This window comes from Phacochoerus africanus, chromosome 11 (assembly GCF_016906955.1).
Source record: "Phacochoerus africanus isolate WHEZ1 chromosome 11, ROS_Pafr_v1, whole genome shotgun sequence".
Classification (NCBI taxonomy): domain Eukaryota; kingdom Metazoa; phylum Chordata; class Mammalia; order Artiodactyla; family Suidae; genus Phacochoerus; species Phacochoerus africanus.
Genome location: NC_062554.1, coordinates 56139104 through 56157012, shown reverse-complemented (window position 1 = coordinate 56157012; position 17909 = coordinate 56139104). Strand labels below are relative to the sequence as shown.

The 17909-nt window shown below is 42.1% G+C and overlaps 1 protein-coding gene across 1 annotated transcript in view; it reads right to left on the bottom strand.

Annotated features, from left to right (window-relative positions):
* Positions 1–17909, bottom strand: part of TMEM45B (transmembrane protein 45B) — a 28296-nt gene that overhangs the window by 9819 nt on the left and 568 nt on the right. The gene's annotated exons all lie outside the window — the stretch shown is intronic.

Here is a 17909-nt window from a genome sequence, read left to right as displayed (position 1 = left end):
GTGATTGTGTGAACAGGGAAAGCAAAACGGAAAATTATTTGACGGTGTTTAATGCACACACCCTCGTTGGAGTTCCCTGGTGGCCTAGTGGTTAAAAATTTGGTGTCACTGCTGTGAGTTGGGTCGCTGCTGTGGCTGGGGTTTGATCCCTGGCCTAGGTACTTCTACGTGATAAGGGCGTGGCTTAAGCATTTCTGGCTCTGTCTCTAGGCACATGGTACAGTGGCACTTTCTGGCCCCTTGTGGTTTGGTGGGATCCTGTGAGCTGAGAGCAGAAGTAACACGTGGCACTTCTGGGCTGAGACGGGTAGCAGTCAGTTCAAGACCCTCAGAACACTTACCCTTCCCTCCTGACTATCTGTATTCATGACAGTAGCTCCTCCATCAGCCTAGATCCCAGAGTGAGAAACGACGGGTACTGCACACCAGCCATGAAGAACACATGGCACAAGAAATAAGGAGTAATGCACCGCCGAGCTTTGTGGGCTGTTTTTATCCAGCATGACCTAACCTAACAAAAAAAACAAGTCCTATATCAGTATATGACTTGAAAATATTTTCTGCCTTTCTCTGGGTTGTCATTTCACTTTTTTTTTTCTTTTTAGGGCCGCACCCTAGGCATATGGCAGTTTCCAGGCTAGGGGTCGAATTGGAGCTGCAGCTGCTGGCCTTCACCACAGCCACAGCAACGTGGGATCCAAGCTGCATCTGTGACCTACACTGCAGCTCATGGCAACACTGGATCCTTAACCCACTGAGCAAGGCCAGAGATAGAACGCTTGTCCTCATAGATACTAGTCGGGTTCATTACCACTGAGCCACAACGGGAACTCCCTGTTTTACCTTCTTGATTGTGCCCGTTGAGGCACAGAAGCTTTGAATTTTGATGAAACCCAGTTAATTTTTTCCTTTTCTTTTTTGTATTTTATCATATCTAGGAAACCATTGCTTAACTCGCTGTCATGAAGATTCACTGTTATTTTTTTTCTAAAATTTTTACAGTTTTAGCTCTTATGTCTATGATCCATTTTAATGAACTTTTCAGGGAGGGATCTAATTTTACCCTTTTATGTATCTAGTTATCCCAGCTATTTGTTGAAAATATTCTTCTTTCCCCCAGTCGAATTGTCTTGGTGAAATGTGTCTAGCCTTTATTCTTTATTTTTATTTTACTTTTTAGAGCGGCACCCACGGCATATGGAGGTTCCCAGGCTAGGGGTTGAATTGGAGCTACAGCTGCTGGCCTACTCCACAGCCACAGGAATGTGGGATTGGAGCTGCGTCTGCAGCCTACAGCACAGGTCACAGCAATGCCGGGTCCTTAACCCATTGAGCAAGGCCAGGGATCGAACCCACATCCTCATGGATCCTAGTCGGGTTTGTTAAATGCTGAGCCACGAAGGGAACTCCCCACCTTTTATTCTTGCAAATGGATTTCATCAGTATTCAGGGAAGATCTTGGCCTATAATACCGTAATGAAGAAAGAGTAATTTAGCTATTATGACACATATATTAATTAATAGGGTGTACAGTGTGTTATAACAATGAAGGGAGGATTCCAATTTAGCCTGAGGGGATGATGAGAAGGATTATGGAAGGAAGTATCCCTGATGCTACCTTGAAAAAGGAGAAAACACAGGCTGCGTGGGTGGAGTTCCAGGCAGAGCAAATAGTGAACGAAATTGCTGAGAGGCAGTTGCAGCCAACCATCCGTGTGGTCAGAGCGAAGCTGGATACTGTTGCCCACTTTCTACCCTACCATCCCCCTTGCCCTTAAAGACCCAGTGTCATTCCCTTCCATGGGAGGAATGCCTTGAAATTGTCTGATTCGGAGTTCCCGTCGTGGCGCAGTGGTTAACGAATCCGACTAGGAACAATGAGGTTGTGGGTTCGATCCCTGGCCTTGCTCAGTGGGTTAAGGATCTGGCGTTGCCGTGAGCTGTGGTGTAGGTTGCAGACGCAGCTCGGATCCCGCGTTGCTGTGGCTCTGGTGTAGGCTGGTGGCTACAGCTTCGATTCGACCCCTAGCCTGGGAATCTCCATATGCTGCGGGAGCGGTCCTAGAAAAGGCAAAAAGACAAAAGAAAAAAAAGAAAGAAATTGTCTGATTTGGAATGAAAAAGACAGTCTACCTAAAATTCAAATCAACTAGACATTGTGGTCCTCTGTGCCCACGTTTCTCTGGAAAAGGATATCGACCGACTCACACATGGACCTGAGTTAGAAAAGATGTGAGTCAAGGGCTATATTGGTATGAGTGTCTTCTACTGCCTAGATTTCCCCAAAGGAAACTGTGTTCCTAAGCTTCCCTTTAAGAGGAAATATAGTCATGTAAGAAAAAGAACATGAACGTTGGAGGGTCACACTGGTTTTGCTACCTCCACTGGTAAGACCTTGGACAAATCCCCTAAACTCTCTGAATCTCAGTGCCTGTCCTTCTAAAATAGGGACACTAATACCTACCTCACAGGGATCTTGCAAGGATTAACTGAAAGGGTCTAGCAGCTAACTAGAAAAAGAATATAATAAATTTTAGTTTCCTCTCTTCTCTGGTGCTCTTATACCCATTCCCCCAATCAATGGGGAAGACACTTGGGCTTCTCTCTTAGGAGAAGAATAATTCTTGAACCAAGCAAGGCTGCTATCCTTTGCTTTAAGTAGCTGACCCCAAGGCAGGGGATCACTGTTGAACCTTTATCTCATCTTGGAGAGGCTAGTGATTGAGAGGGGTTTTTTTGTTTGTTTGTTTGTTTTTTAATGGAAATAGGAAGTGTGTTTGGTCAGTAGAGAATAGGTTATGGGAAGAATACAGCATATTCTTTTACTCCAGAACATGGTTTTTTATATTTTCTTTTTTTTTGTCTTTTTTTTTTGTTGTTGTTGTTGCTATTTCTTGGGCCGCTCCCGCGGCATATGGAGGTTCCCAGGCTAGGGGTCTAATCGGAGCTGCAGCCACCGGCCTACGCCAGAGCCACAGCAACGCTGGATCCGAGCTGCGTCTGCAACCTACACCACAGCTCACGGCAACGCCGGATCGTTAACCCACTTAGCAAGGGCAGGGACCGAACCCACAACCTCATGGTTCCTAGTCGGATTCGTTAACCACTGCGCCACGACGGGAACTCCTGGTTTTTTATATTTTCTGAATCTGTCCCTGCCAACAGAAACACTCAGGTGTTTTCTGGACTGTGTTTACTTTGGAATACAACCAACCGTGCCTGACTCAGCTTTCGGTGACTCTCCAAAAAACAGGGTTAATACCCCTCCTTGTTCTGTGAGCTGTTTGGTAATGCAGAGGAAGCACAAGTTTCAGTGTTGAAAGTTCTCTGTTGCCAACAGGCTGAGGTGACCTGCTTAGTCCTGAACTCGAGGCAAGGTGTATCCTTGCTCTACACTGGCCCAAGAGGCCTTAGGCAACTCTGAAGTCCATCACTCTTCTTCAGAATTTGCCATTGTTTTTTCTCTGTGCGTGAGTCCTTAGAAGAACATGGTCAGAAAGAGTAAGTCTGGAATGAGGCTGAACCTCTTTCTAGCATGAGTTCATGATGATATGGAACAAAATTACCATGAACAAGAGCTCAGTTTGGTTCCTAAGCAAACTATGGTCTCATCCCCCCCACTCCCCACCCCTGCCAACATGTGCCTATCAAATATAAGACTCTGTGCTAGGTGCCGAGGGGATAATCAATTGAATAAGAAAGGATCCCTACCATTAAGGTGTTTATAATCTAAAAGGGAGCTATGTACTAGTGAAAAACTGATGTCAGGAGATAAACTACCACAGGAGATAAACTACCCTTTTCCCCCTGCAACCCTGCCGAGGCCCAAGACTTTTCCAACAAAATAATGAAAGAAGAAGGTTCTGTGTCGCTCTTCCTATTTCAGTCGTAATATATATAATGTCTATAAAAGGGACAAAGAATAATTTAACAACCATGTCCCATGAACCGGCTTAAGCAGGAGAACTTTACCAACATCCTTGGAGCTTCCTCAGACCCCTGCTCCCCCCCAAGAAGCAGCCATTATCCTGAATTGTGTGTTTAGCCTTCACCTTCTTCTGCTTTGCTGTATACCATGCATTTACTATGTACATTATCTCCAAATGACATATAATTGTGCACACTTTTACACTATACATATTTATATTGTCAAAGCATGTGGATCTTTTTCCTCACCATCTTACCCAGTCAGTAGCCAATAAACACTTTTGATAATAGATTTATTTATAGATAGTAGCTTTTTTTTTTTTTTTTGCTGTGGTATAATTTACAGATTGTGTCAGCGTCACATGTACAGCAAAGTAATTCTGTAATATATATATTTTGGATTATTTTCCCTTATAGGTTATTACAAAATATTGAGTTCTCTGTGCTATACCATGGGTCCTTGTTGGTCATCTGTTTTATATATAGTAGTGTGTATATCTTAATCCCAAACTCCTAATTTATCCCTCCCCTCACCTTTTCTGTTTGGTGACCATAAGTTTGTTTTCTGTGTCTATGGGTCTATTTCTGTTTTGTATATAATTCATTTGTATCATTTGTTTTAGATTCCACAAATAAGCAATATCATATGATATTTGTTTTTGGCTTCATTTAATATGCTAATCTCTAGGTCCATCCATCTTGCTGCAGGTGGCATTATTTTAGTCTTTTTTTATGGCTGAGTAATAGTTCATGGTATAAAAAACCACATCATCTTTATCCATTCATCTGTCAATTTAAATTGCTTCCATGTCTTGGCTGTTGTAAATAGTGCTGCAGTGAATATTGGAATACATGTATCTTTTTGAATTGTGTTTTTCTGCCAGTATATGCCCAGGAGTGGGATTGCTGGATCATACTGTAGTTTTATTTTTAGTTTTTTTAAGGAATTTCCATACTGTTCTCCATAGTGGCTATACTAATTTGCATTCCCATCAACAATGTAGGAGGATTCCCTCTTTTCTACATCTTCTCCAGCAGTTATTATTTGTAGACTTTTTAAAAAATGATTTTTATTTTTTCCATTATAGTAGATGTATTTGTAGACCTTTTTTTTTTTTTTTTGGTCTTTTTGTCATTTTAGGGCTGCTCCACAGCTTATGGAGGTTCCCAGGCTAGGGGTCGAATTGGAGCTGTAGCCGGCCAGCCTACGCCACAGCTACAGAAACTCAGGATCCGAGCTGTATACCTACACCACAGCTCACGGCAATGCTGGATCCTAAACCCACTGAGCAAGGCCAGGGATGGAACTCGTGTCCTCATGGATACCAGTTGGGTTCATTAAGCACTGAGCCACGATGGGAACTCCTATTTGTAGACTTTCTGATGATTGCCATGCTGACCAATGTGAGGTGATACCTCATTGAAGTTTTGATTTGCATTTTAATAATTTGCAGTATTGAGCATCTTTTCATGTGCCTTTTAGTCATCTGTATGTCTTCTTTGGGGAAATGTCTATGTAGATCTTCTGCTGTTTTTTTTTTTTATTGGGTTGTTGTTTTTTTATATATTGAGCTTTTTGAGTTATTTGCATATTTTGGAGATTAATCCCATGTCAGTCACATTATTTGCAAATATTTTCTCCCATTCTGTAGGCTGTCTTTCTTTGCTGTGAAAAACTTTTAAGTTTATTGGTGATGAACATAGACACAAAAAATCCTAAAAAAATACTAGCAAACCAAATCCAACAATACATTAAAAAAGGATCATATATTATCCCAGGGATAGAAGGACTTTTCAATATCTGCAAGTCAATCTGTGTGATACACCACATTAACAAATTGAAGAATAAAAATCATATGATCATCTCAATAGATGCAGAAAAAACTTTGGATGAAATTCAACATCCATTTATAAATAAAAACTCTCCAGAAAGTGGGCATAGAGGGAATCTACCTCAACATAATAAAGGCCACATATGACAGACCCACAGCTAACATCATACTCAGTAGTAAAAAGCTGTGAAAGCATTTCCTCTAAGATTAGGAACAAGGATGTCCACTCTTGTCACTTTTATTCAGCATAGTTTTAGAAGTCCTAGCCACAGCAATCAGAGAAGAAAAAAAGGAAAAGGAGTACAAGTTGGAAAAGAGAAGTAGAACTGTCACTGTTTGCAGATGATATGATACTATACATAGAAAATCCTAAAGATGACCTACTGCCAAAAAATTAATAGAGCTCATCAATGAATTCAGAAAAGTCACAAGATAGAAAATGAATACACAGAAATCTGTTGCATTTTCATACACTAATAACAAAGGATCAGAAAGAGAAATTAAGGAAACAACCCCATTTACTATCACATCAAAAAGAATTAAAATACCTAGGAATAAACCTACCCAAGGAGGCAAAAGACCTGTACTCCAAAAACCGTAAGACACTGATGAAAGCAACTGAAGAAATTGAAGATGACACAAACAGATGGAAAGAAATACCATGTTTTTAGATTGGAAGAACCGGTATTGTTAAAATGACCATATTACATAAGGCCATCTACAGATTCAGTACAATCCCATCAAACTGCTAATGGCATTTTTCACAGAAGTAGAACAGAAATATTTAAAATTTGTGTGGAAACACAAAAGACCTAGAATAGCAAAAGGAATCTTGAGAAAGAAAAAGGTAGCTGGAGGAAACAGGTGCCCCGACTTCAGACTATACTACAAAGATACAGTTATCCAAACAGTATGGTACTGGCACAAAAACAGAAATATAGATCAATGGGATGGTATAGAAAGCCCAGAAATAAACCCATGTACTTGTGGTCAATTAATCAACCACAATAGAGGCAAAAATATACAATGGAAACAAGTCTCTTCAATAAATGGTGCTGGGAAAACTGGACAGCTTCATGTAAAAGGATGAAATTAGAACACCACATACAAAAATAAACACAAAACGGATTAAAGACCTAAAGATTCAATGCAAGGTCAGAAACTCTAAAACTCCTAGAGGAAAACATAGGCAGAACACTTTGACATAAATTGCAGCAATATCTTTTGGATCTATCTCCTAGAGTAATGGAAATAAAAATAAACCAATGGGACTTAAGTAATTTTTAATATTAAAAATGGTTTGAGGAGTTCCTGTCATGGCGCAGTGGTTAACGAATCCGACTAGGAACCACAAGGTTGCGGGTTCGGTCCCTGCCCTGGCTCAGTGGGTTAACGATCCGGCGTTGCCGTGAGCTGTGGTGTAGGTTGCAGACGAGGCTCGGATCCCGCGTTGCTGTGGCTCTGGCGTAGGCCAGTGCCTACAGCTCCGACTCGACCCCTAGCCTGGGAACCTCCATGTGCCGCGGGAGCGGCCCAAAGAAATAGCAAAAAGACAAAAAAAAAAAAATGATTTGAAATGTCATTGAATTCAATTACCACTTAAATGAAGTTTTCTTTGGATAGAAGGGAATTTTGGTGATTTTGTGTAGTACAATAAAATATTATCAAAATCAGTTAGGTTTCTTGAAAAAAACCTGGAAAGACAACTGTTGATTCCATCTAGTCCTCCCTCTTCACCACCACACTGAAATTGTATTCATTGATGTCACCAAATGCTCTCACTTTTGTTCCTGATGTTACCCTGTAGTTGACACTGTCAACAAGTCACTTATCTTTGACACTCTTTACTCCCTTTGACTTTTGTGACACTTTGGTCCTGGCTCCCTTCAGCTCCTTTAACACAAGCAGCCTCTGGTCCACTGTTCCTTTACATCTATATCTTCTTGCAAGAACTCACACACCTGGGGTTCACCTCCTACAAGGACAGGATTTTGTCTCTAGCCTTGACCTCTGAAATTTCAGACTCACATGTCTAACAACCTGCCGAGTAGAGAGACATGCACAGAAACATGCTTCTTAGACATGTCAGAGTCAACATGTCCCAAACTGAACTTGTCATCTTCTTCCCCACTAAATCAGCTTCTCTTCTGTATCCTACCGTCAGGTAATGACTTCGTATCCAGGCAGTCTTAAAACCCAAATCTTGGGCCATCCCGGTTTCCTGTTCATCATTTACTCTGCCCTGTAATGTTCCTGTTTCCCCAAAAGACTGAAAATTCTGTTTATTTTGCTCCCCCAAGTTTTCTGGTGTTCTCTCGTTTCCTTTCCCTTCTACAGCAGTGATCTCATTGAGGCTCTTGTGCCTGGGCTCCTGCACTGCCTTTAGTCCTGACATCCATAAATCCCTCACGCTGCAGCCGCTGCCATCTACCTACAGTGTGAATCTGACTACACCACGATAGATTTAAAATATTTCCTTGACTAACCACCAGATGGATGCAGTTCATGCTATTTGCATTGCATGCACCTAGGACCTGACTCCCTGCCTGTCTCTTCAACTTCATCTCCTGTTTCTCCCCACCACAACCTTCGCAGAGTACACCTGGCCCTTGCTATTCCTTCCCCCTAGTATGTCCTTTCCATTTTTTCTTCACCCAGCTCACCTTTACTCAGTGTTCTTTGCTTTTTTTTTTTTTTTTTTTTTTTTAGGGCCGCACTTGTAGCATATGGACATTCCCAGGCTAGGGGTTGAATCACAGCTCCAGCTGCCAGCCTGTGTCACAGCCACAGCAACTCAGGATCAGAGCCATGTCTGCAACCTATACCACAGCTCACAGCAGCACCAGATCCTTAACCTACTGAGCAAAGCCAGGGATGGAACCTGCATCTTCATAGGTACTAGTCAGGTTTGTAACCTGCTGAGCCACAACAGGAACTCCTTTTATTCATTTTCAATAGGTGGGCTTAGTTCCTCTAGAAAGCCTCCTGTGAAACTCCAGGTTGGGCCATATGCCCCACCTCTGTGCTATCTTACTACCTTAGATATATATTGATTTTTGTCACTTACCGTGTCATATTAAAATTACACATTTACATGTTTTACTTACTAGACTATAGCTTCTCAAAAGCAGAGACTCCATCTGCTTCGTCTTCAGTTTTCCATGGCATAGCACAAGGATGGGTATATAATAATAGTTCTTGGTCTGAACTGAATTTATGCAACCTAACTTTAATCCTGAATCACGGGGAAACTGTCTCCTAATCCAGCCAGTAGTAGGGTTGCTGGTACCATTTCTTTTCCATATAATTTTTCAGCCTGGATGAGTCCTTACAAGAGCATCTTACAAGTGCTCTGCCTCTTAGGCTGTTGTGGGGATGTCCCTCCTTCCAAAGGAATGTCTGAATTCCTAGGGACAACATGATATACCATCCTAGAGTGTCAGGTTCACCTAAAGGTTTTTGGGAAAAGATGTGTTTGGCATTGAGAGAGGCTTCAGCTTATGCCAGGCTGTCCCCAGCCAAGCCTCTGTGTCTTAGGAACACCTGTTCTATGGTGAGTGGTAGCATTTTGAGAAACACTAATCTACAGGTCACTGTATCACACTGTAGCCTACTTCTTATTCTACAGCCTTCCTTATAAAAATAAACAACCCCAGGGAGACCAAAGCATAAACACAATCTCAAAAAACATCCAGAAGAGAGACTTTTCATCCTGGGTGTGAGTTAGGTTTGAAAAGGTGTCTGCCTGATAGGCAGGGTAGGTTTTCAGAAATCGGTACATAGCTGTGCTTTGTACAAAATATACCAGCTAATAGATAAAGGTGAGGTGGGGGAGGCAGGAAGTCAAGGTCAGAACAGAAGAAAGAGAAGTTTTGGGTCAAAATGGGGACCAAATCAGAGAAAACAGAAGGGAGCAAGGGACAGGGCAGTGAGGCGTGGAAGGCAAGGAGAGATGAGATCAAAGAGAACTGTGGTTGCAGGTGGGATGGGGGTGGGGTGTCTGCTGATAACCCAAGAAATTATTACGTCTTTAGTAAGACGACATGGGGCGTTTTCACCCCTGGGGATTCTGCCTGGGGTCCTGAGTTTGAGATCTTCCCCGTCTGTCTTCTGACAGCTGTTTGACATCAAGTTTGAGAAAGAGGTAGCATCATCCAGGAGGGAGTAACATAAAGAAGATGCAGAGGAAACAGCAAGGGGACTAGTAGGAAGGGCTCATTTAACATGGATAATGTGGTCTACTTAATTCCAGCCACATTTATCCAGTGTCTCTTATATATCAGGCATTGTTCTGGGTGATGGAGGAACAGAGATAAGACTGGGCTCCAGCTTTCAAAGAGTCTGCAGTCATCTTTGAAGGTGCCTGAGAAGGAAGAGCCAACAGTAGAAAATCAGTATCTAAGGGCTTCGCCTTCCAGTTAAGTTAAAAGCTAAACCAGGAACCATTCCTATAACATTTCTGTTATTTGATGCTTTCCCAGCAAAAACAGTGATGAATCTGCCACAAGTTTTTTTCTAGTATCTTTTTTAAAAATTATAGTTGATGTACAGTGTTGTGCCAGTTTCTGCTGTACAGCAGAGTGACCCAGTCATATATATATGTGTGTGTGCATCCATCTATCTATCTATCTATCTATCTATCTATCTATCTATCTATCTATCTATCTATCTATCTTATTCTTTTTCTCATACTGTCCTCCATCATGTTTTATCCAAAAAGAGTGGATACAGTTCCCTGTGCCATGCAGTAGGACCTCATTGCTCCTTCATTCTTTTTTTTTTTTGTCTTTTTTTGCTATTTCTTTGGGCCGCTCCCGCGGCACATGGAGGTTCCCAGGCTAGGGGTCGAATCGGAGCTGTAGCTGCCAGCCTACGCCAGAGCCACAGCAACGCAGGATCTGAGCCGCGTCTGCAACCTACACCACAGCTCACGGCAACGCCGGATCGTTAACCCACTGAGCAAGGGCAGGGACCGAACCCGCAACCTCATGGTTCCTAGTCGGATTCGTTAACCACTGAGCCACGACGGGAATTCCTGCTCCTTCATTCTTAATGTAGTAGTTTGCATCTACCAATCCCAAACTCCCTGCCCATCCCACTCCCTCCCCCTTCCCCTTGGCAACCACAAGTCTGTTGACTATGTCTGTGAGTCTGTTTCTGTTCTGTGGGTAGGGTCATTTGTGCCACTTTTTTTTTTCTTTCTTTTTAGGGCCACACCTGCGGCATATGGCAGTTCTTTGGCTAGGGGTCTAATCAGAGCTGCTGCTGGCAGCCTTCGCCACAGCCACAGCAATGTCAGGCCCGAGCCACATCTGCAGCCTACACCGCAGCTTGCGGCAACACCTGATCCTTAACCCACTGATCGAGGTCAGGGATCGGACCTGCATTTTCTCATGGATACAAGTCGGATTCTTAATCCACTGAGCCACAACAGAAATCCCCATTTGTGCCACATATAAGTGATATCACATGGTATTTTTCCTTCTGACTTCATTTAGTATGAGAATCTCTCATTTCATCCACGTTGCTGCAAATGGCATGCACCCATTTGATTGTCCCATGTTAGGCTGTGTGAGGTTAGGTATGGATTTGGAGTGGGACCTTCAAGGGCAGAAATTCTCTCCCCAAATCTTTCACCAAGACACCCTCTAGAGGTATTAGGAAAATGTTTCCACGATATAATCTCTGAAAGAAAAATGCCAGGCTAATATACTTTTCCATTGTAATTCAGTTTTCTCCCAAATGACCTGTTAAGAGAAACACTGGCCTGATATGGAGCTTCTTTCTCCAAAGGCCCTAATTTATTCTTGATAAGCATTTCATTGTTGGTGGATAATGAATGTTTTGCCAATGGTTATTACAAAACAATTAGGTGTACATGTGTTCATAGGACCTTCTTTACGCTAGGATCTCAGGGCTTTTTATTTTTTAGTGGAAAAGAGCTGTCTTTCTGGAAGCCTTCTGATCTTCTCCCATGATGCAGAGGGGCACAGAGGCCCCAGGTTCTTCAAAGCCGGCAGAGTGAAGAACAAGTTCTGACTTTTGAACCCTAGAATACCACTTCCCCACCTCAAAACAAGAACCTCTCCTCTTAAACAAATCACATAATAAATCGGTCTAAGTTATTAATCGCCTTTTCTCAAACAAAAATAAATGGTTTTTTTTTTTCCTTGTCTTTTTAGGGCTGCACCTGTAGCATATAGAAATTCCCAGGCTAGGGGTCAAATTGGCGCTGTAGCTGCTGGCCTATAGCAACACGTGATCCAAGCTGCATCTGTGACCTACACTACAGCTCACAGCAATGCCAGATCCTTAACCCACTAAGCAAGGCCAGGGATCGAACCTGCGTCCTCATGGATACTAGTTGGGTTTGTTACTGCTGAGCCGCGATGGGAACTCCTAAATGGCTTTCTAATGAGAAACTGATTTACTAGAAAGCTGCTAGAGACATATGATAAGGCATCAAAAATGCCTGCCTGCCTAATTACCCTATAAGGAGGCCTGCCCGCCTATAAGCCACACTCACAAATTGTGTTAGCACACCGTTCTTGAACATGGACTTATGAATACAACTTCCACTATGAAAGGCAGAACCAAAACAACAGAAAAGGGGACTTGGAAAATAAACACAACCATTGTAGGCAGCTGAATGAAATTTTTAAGATGTAGACAAGATAACTGTTAATATTCTCAGAAATATGAGGTCTAGCATCCATGAAATAAGAACAGGGTGCCATAAAGATTTTTTGGAGGAAGGTGCCTCTGACCCCTGCCCAAATTAAAGCCCTTGGAAATTAAAACTATGATGGTAGAAATGCTAAAATTTAATGGACAAAAAAATTAAAAAAATAAAATTTAATGGAAAGGTTGGAAGATTTATCAGAACTCAGTGACAGATATTTTTTAAAATAGAAAAGACAATTAGATCAAGAGATTCAACATCTAGTTAATGTAAGTTTCAGAAGATAGAATGATGGGAATTATGTAACAGAAGAAAATGCCCAGACCTGAAGAATATGATTTTTAGATCGACAGAGTCTTTAAAGTACCTAGAACAAGGACCACACTAAACCAACAAATAACCCCCCCCAACATTAGCTAACAACTTTATGAAATACCAGAACATGAAGAATAAAGAAAAGAAAATCCTACAAACTTCTAGAGATTAAAACAAACATAAGGGATCAGCTTCTCAACAGCACTATGAGAAGGTCAAAGAAAATGCTTTCAAAATTCTGAGAGGAAATTATTTCCAATTCATATCCTGTACCCAGTCAAACCATCGGTCAAGTGTGAAGGAGAAAATAAATGTGCAAGGTCTCAAAAAGCAATCAGGTCTTGTGGGACCTGAATCTTACCCACTTTAAGAAAAAGTCATTAAATTACAAAGTTGAGTGTGAAAGTGAATATTTATTTACCTCGAGGAAAGAAATCACCCCGAACTGGAGTCATGGAGGTTCGGGGCCCTTTCTTTTAAAATCTCTTTATAAAACTGACGAAAAAAAAAATGCCTCTTGATGGCAACCTGGCTCTTTGTCCCCCCTTGACAACTTGTAGCAACTTGCAAGGCTCACAGTGGCCCCATGACTTTATCAGCTCCAGGATGAATCTGTCTCTGCCCCTGCCTCCGTGTGTCCTTTCTCAGGAGGCTGTGCACCAGTAAAACTGAGGAATGAGAAGGCACGGAGTCCTAGGAACAGGAATCCAGGGCAATTCACAGAGTGCCAATGAGGGAGCTCGCAGTGTAGCAAGGGATTCAGAGAATATAACCAGTTCCAGAGAATGGGAGGCTGGCTGAGCAGGGATATTTCCAAGAAAAAAAAAAATCAAACTGGCCACTTACTTGATTTTTATTAACTCTACTGAGAGGAATTTTACTGTCCTGTCAAAGGTTAAGTAATAATCGGTAATGAGTACTCAAAAAACTAAGCAAATAAGATGTGGCAAAGATGAACTCCAGGGGATAGAAAAAGATTGTACAAGAAAGGTGGTGTAGAATTCCCATCTGTGGAAATGTATCTGACTAGCCTCCATGTGGACTCAGGTTCCATCCCTGGCCTTGCTCAGTGGATTAAGGAACTGGTATTGCCGTGAGCTGTGGTGTAGGTCATAGACATGGCTTGGATCTGGCGTTGCTACAGCTCCGATTTGACCCCTAGCCTGGAAACCTCCATATGTCTTGGGTGTGGCCTTAAAAAGGCAAAAAAAAAAAAAAAAAGGCAGCATAAAAATCATGGTTTATCACATGGCTCAGTTGTGAAGAATAATATTTGCATAGTCATAATGTAAACACTAAACATTACTGTATCAAAACATATTAGGATATAACTGTACGGGGACCTTGAATAAAGGGAAGTGAGTGTGACGTGGAATAATGAGGGTATAAAAGAGCTTTATCCTCATCCTCCAAGGTAGGGATGTCACTAGATATTATCTAGAACTAGGGAAAGAAGAGAAATGGCCAATATTTACATGATATATGGGAATATGATGGTAAACATGAGGAAAACATAGCCAAAGCATTGAAAGTAGTTGCCTCGGGGAGGCAGCTCAGTACGGACTCAGTAAAAAACTTGTAGCACTTAACGGCTTTTAAGATTATACCCTTATGTTGACCAAAATAGAAAATTAAAAAAGAAAGTGGTAGGAGTTCCCCGGTGGCCTAGCATTTAAGGACCTAGCATTGTCACTGCTGTTGCTTGGGGTGTGGCTGTGGCATGGGTTTGATCCCTGGCCTGGGAACTTCCACATGCCATGGGCATGCCGCCCCTCCCCCCAAAAAAAGAGAGGGAAAGTAATAGCCTTAAAGGAATGGGATGGAAAGCTGTCGGAAAATAAGACGAAGGTGCCTCCGATAAACTACCCCACGTTCAGTGATGTTCAACTTGTAGTCCTTTGACTACCTGCATTCAAATTACCTGCGGTGCTTGTTTACAATTCAGATTTATGGACCCATCCCAGACCTAAATAATCAGCATTTCTCTGGGTAGGACTTGGAATCGCTAATTTCAAAAAGTTCCCTTAGACCCACTGCACTATCTATTGCTTTTTAGTAAACCAAACAACAAAAAATAAATAAAATGAAGAACAATAACAGATGTAGAAACAGTCAGTGGCCCATAAAACACACCATGGCAGACAATGCTGGCTGCTTAGCCGGGATCCAGTCTCCCCTGCTTCCTTATCAACAGAATCCCTATTTTGTTGTATTGGCAACAACAAAACACTAGGTTTCCTCAGGCTCCTTCCCATTAGGAGTGGTTATGTAACACAGTTGTTATACCAGTGAGATGTAAGGGGTCTATTGGGTGGAGCTTCCAGGAAAGAGCTTAAGATTATAAAAAAAGGGACAGACGCAGCTGGTTCATGCCTTCTGCCCTTCTTTCTGTTAAGCACAGAAGAGGTGCCTGTCCTTCATTGAGGACGAAAGTGGGCTAAGGATGGTGGTGCGGGAGGACAGAAGGAGCCTGTCTCAGCCCTGCCTTTTGCACCTCCAGACATCTGGTTATCTGAGAAGAACAAAATTCCTTACTTATGAAGCCCCCGTAGTAGGGTCTTCTATGACTAGTAGTTGAGTGACGTCCTAAGGACACTTCAATCTTGTTCAAATGTTTGTTAAATATGCCATATACTGAGCACATATTTTGGAGTGCTTTTCTGGGCCCTGTCCTAGAAATAATGCAATAGGCCAGACAAGGCTCTTTCCCTCATGGAATGAAGAATATAGTTAGACGAATCTATAGGTATTTGAGTCCAGGATTCAGAGAGGATGTGGTTTGCTGTCACACCCTAACGCAATAGAGTTAACTGAAATAAACCACTCGATTTCTGTATGTAGGAAATCCTTAGGGGACCAGATGCCAAGAAGAGCAATAATCTGGACGTTGGGAGACCTAGGTTTTAGCTGTCATTCATTGGCAAAGTGCATTTGGGGAAGCAACATGGGGCGTTTGCTTAATCTTTCCCAAATTTACTTTTCTCCTCTGAAACACAAGAAGTTGGGGCTTCATAATCGTTAGGCTATCCTCAGCTCTAAAATATGTCGTGGTTATATTGAGCAAAGATGGCCACGAAACATACTAAACAAGAGTGTTTATAAATGTAGACTCTGTAAGAGTGCAAGTCAGAGAATATATTAAATTACAACTCCCCACTCCCAGTTAAACAAACAAAGGGGAAAAAACACACCGGAGGGAGCTGTGGTATTAGAGAAGTTCTGGTTTGAGACCTGGCTCTGCCAGGTAACAGTTGAGTAACCCAGGGCCAGGTACTGTGTTTCCATGTCTCAATTTCCTCATTTGTGAAATAGGGCTATTACTCTGACTTCACGGTGCTGTTTATAGAGGAGATTGCCTGGTGCCCTGTAGAGACCCATTATGATTTGATACCAGCAAGATATTGATAATGGCTTAGAAACCGAAATCCTGCCAAGGGAATACAAACGTGTACTTTAATGTCTTCAGTTTAATTCTTCATCACACAAGGCTGATAGATCTTTTGAGCTTCCTTCTTCCCGTCATATACATTGTGACCCATTTTATTTTCGCGCAAGAAAACAGACCAGAGAAACCAAACCAGCTAAAACTGAAATCATCTCTATTTGTTTCCAGTGAAGGTTGCGGGAGAGGGCTGGCTGGTTAAAAGCGAAGCTGGGTTCAGCTGAAGTGTGGGAATTACATCCCTTACCTGTGACCTCTCATTGTCCATATTAGTATTATATATACTTTAATCCATTGTAAATAATCTAGTTTTTGCCTGATAACCTTATAAGGAATGAGTGTAGATTGGAAATTTGTCTACACATGCAGCCATTAGTTGATGACGCAGTAGTGACTTCCATTCTCTTAGCCACAGTTATAAAAAGTTTTGCAATAACAGGGACTTTGGTTATGGGAGTGGCTTTGCATATGGTAAAACTGCCCTTATCCATTTTCAACAAGCATGTGCATTTGAGGAAAAGAGATAATCCTTTGATTATCACTAACGTGGGTAACATCCGTACTTTGACCCATTCAGCATGGCAGCCAAAGTTAATGTGAAGGTGGTGGGGAGATAAGAAAGCAGAAGTCTTTCTTTCCCTTTTGTCCCTTTTTCCCCTCAGCCCTTGCCAAATCCTGGCAACCTAAAAGTGCCATTGGCTAAGTTTAGGCAATACACATAACCAAGGATATATTGGGGAAGACACCACATAAAGATTCAGCAGCTTAACCTAATCCGTCATAACCAACATCCCTCAGAAGGGTCGGGGAGAATGCACAGAATATAAGGGAAAATGAAGAGTATGAGATGAGCAAGTGGTGGCACTGTTTCCACCTCCCATGGAAGAAGTGAGAGAAGATCAAAAGTCTTTAAAAAGAAAATTGAATGTTTGCCTCATGTAATACCAGAACAGATAATGCATAATCAGAAATAATGCCCTTTTCTCTGCTTGTGTCAGGTGCTCTCCCCTTGTAAAACCAAGGGGCCATATTCAATAAAGCCTCCATATCAGTGCCATATCTTTTCCAGAAACTCTAGGGACAGAGGGCATCTACTTCGTATTAAGCAGAGGAACTCAGTCTTGAAGAGCTCAGTCCAAGCATGGTCAGCCCCTTATCTCTCAGTGTATTATGAGTCTCCCCTCTAGTGTTCAACCGGGCACAAAACCCAGATTATATTGAATGTATTGCACATCTGGTTAAAAAAAAAAACCCACAAGTTTCCTTTAACAAAAAGTCACACTACCTATTAAAATGAATATAAACATACAGGTAAAATTCTTTTGCCACTTTATGAGCCAAGCAGAGCGGAAGGTGGGGCATCAGGGCAATCAGTCAGGGATGTGAGGAAAATGGCAGATGCTAAGGGCCGTGGCGGAAAAGAATGTGAGGGAAGTGGTCCCTTCTGTGACTTTCAGACTGGCTAAAATTTTAAATACTTTATTTTACAAAGCGAAAGGTTCTTTTTGCTGAACCCCCAAATCCTTCTTACAGCTAGGGCTGGCCCCTATCTCCAGAGGTTATGTCCCTCTGGACCCAGACAGAGACACCTCCAACTAACTTCAAGTTCCAGGTAAACCTCTCCCACCATGGCTAAACCAACCCCTTTGCCCCTGACATCCCTTTCTGCCCACAGGCCAGTTCCTGGAAGCTAAATAATGGCTCAGGGGGC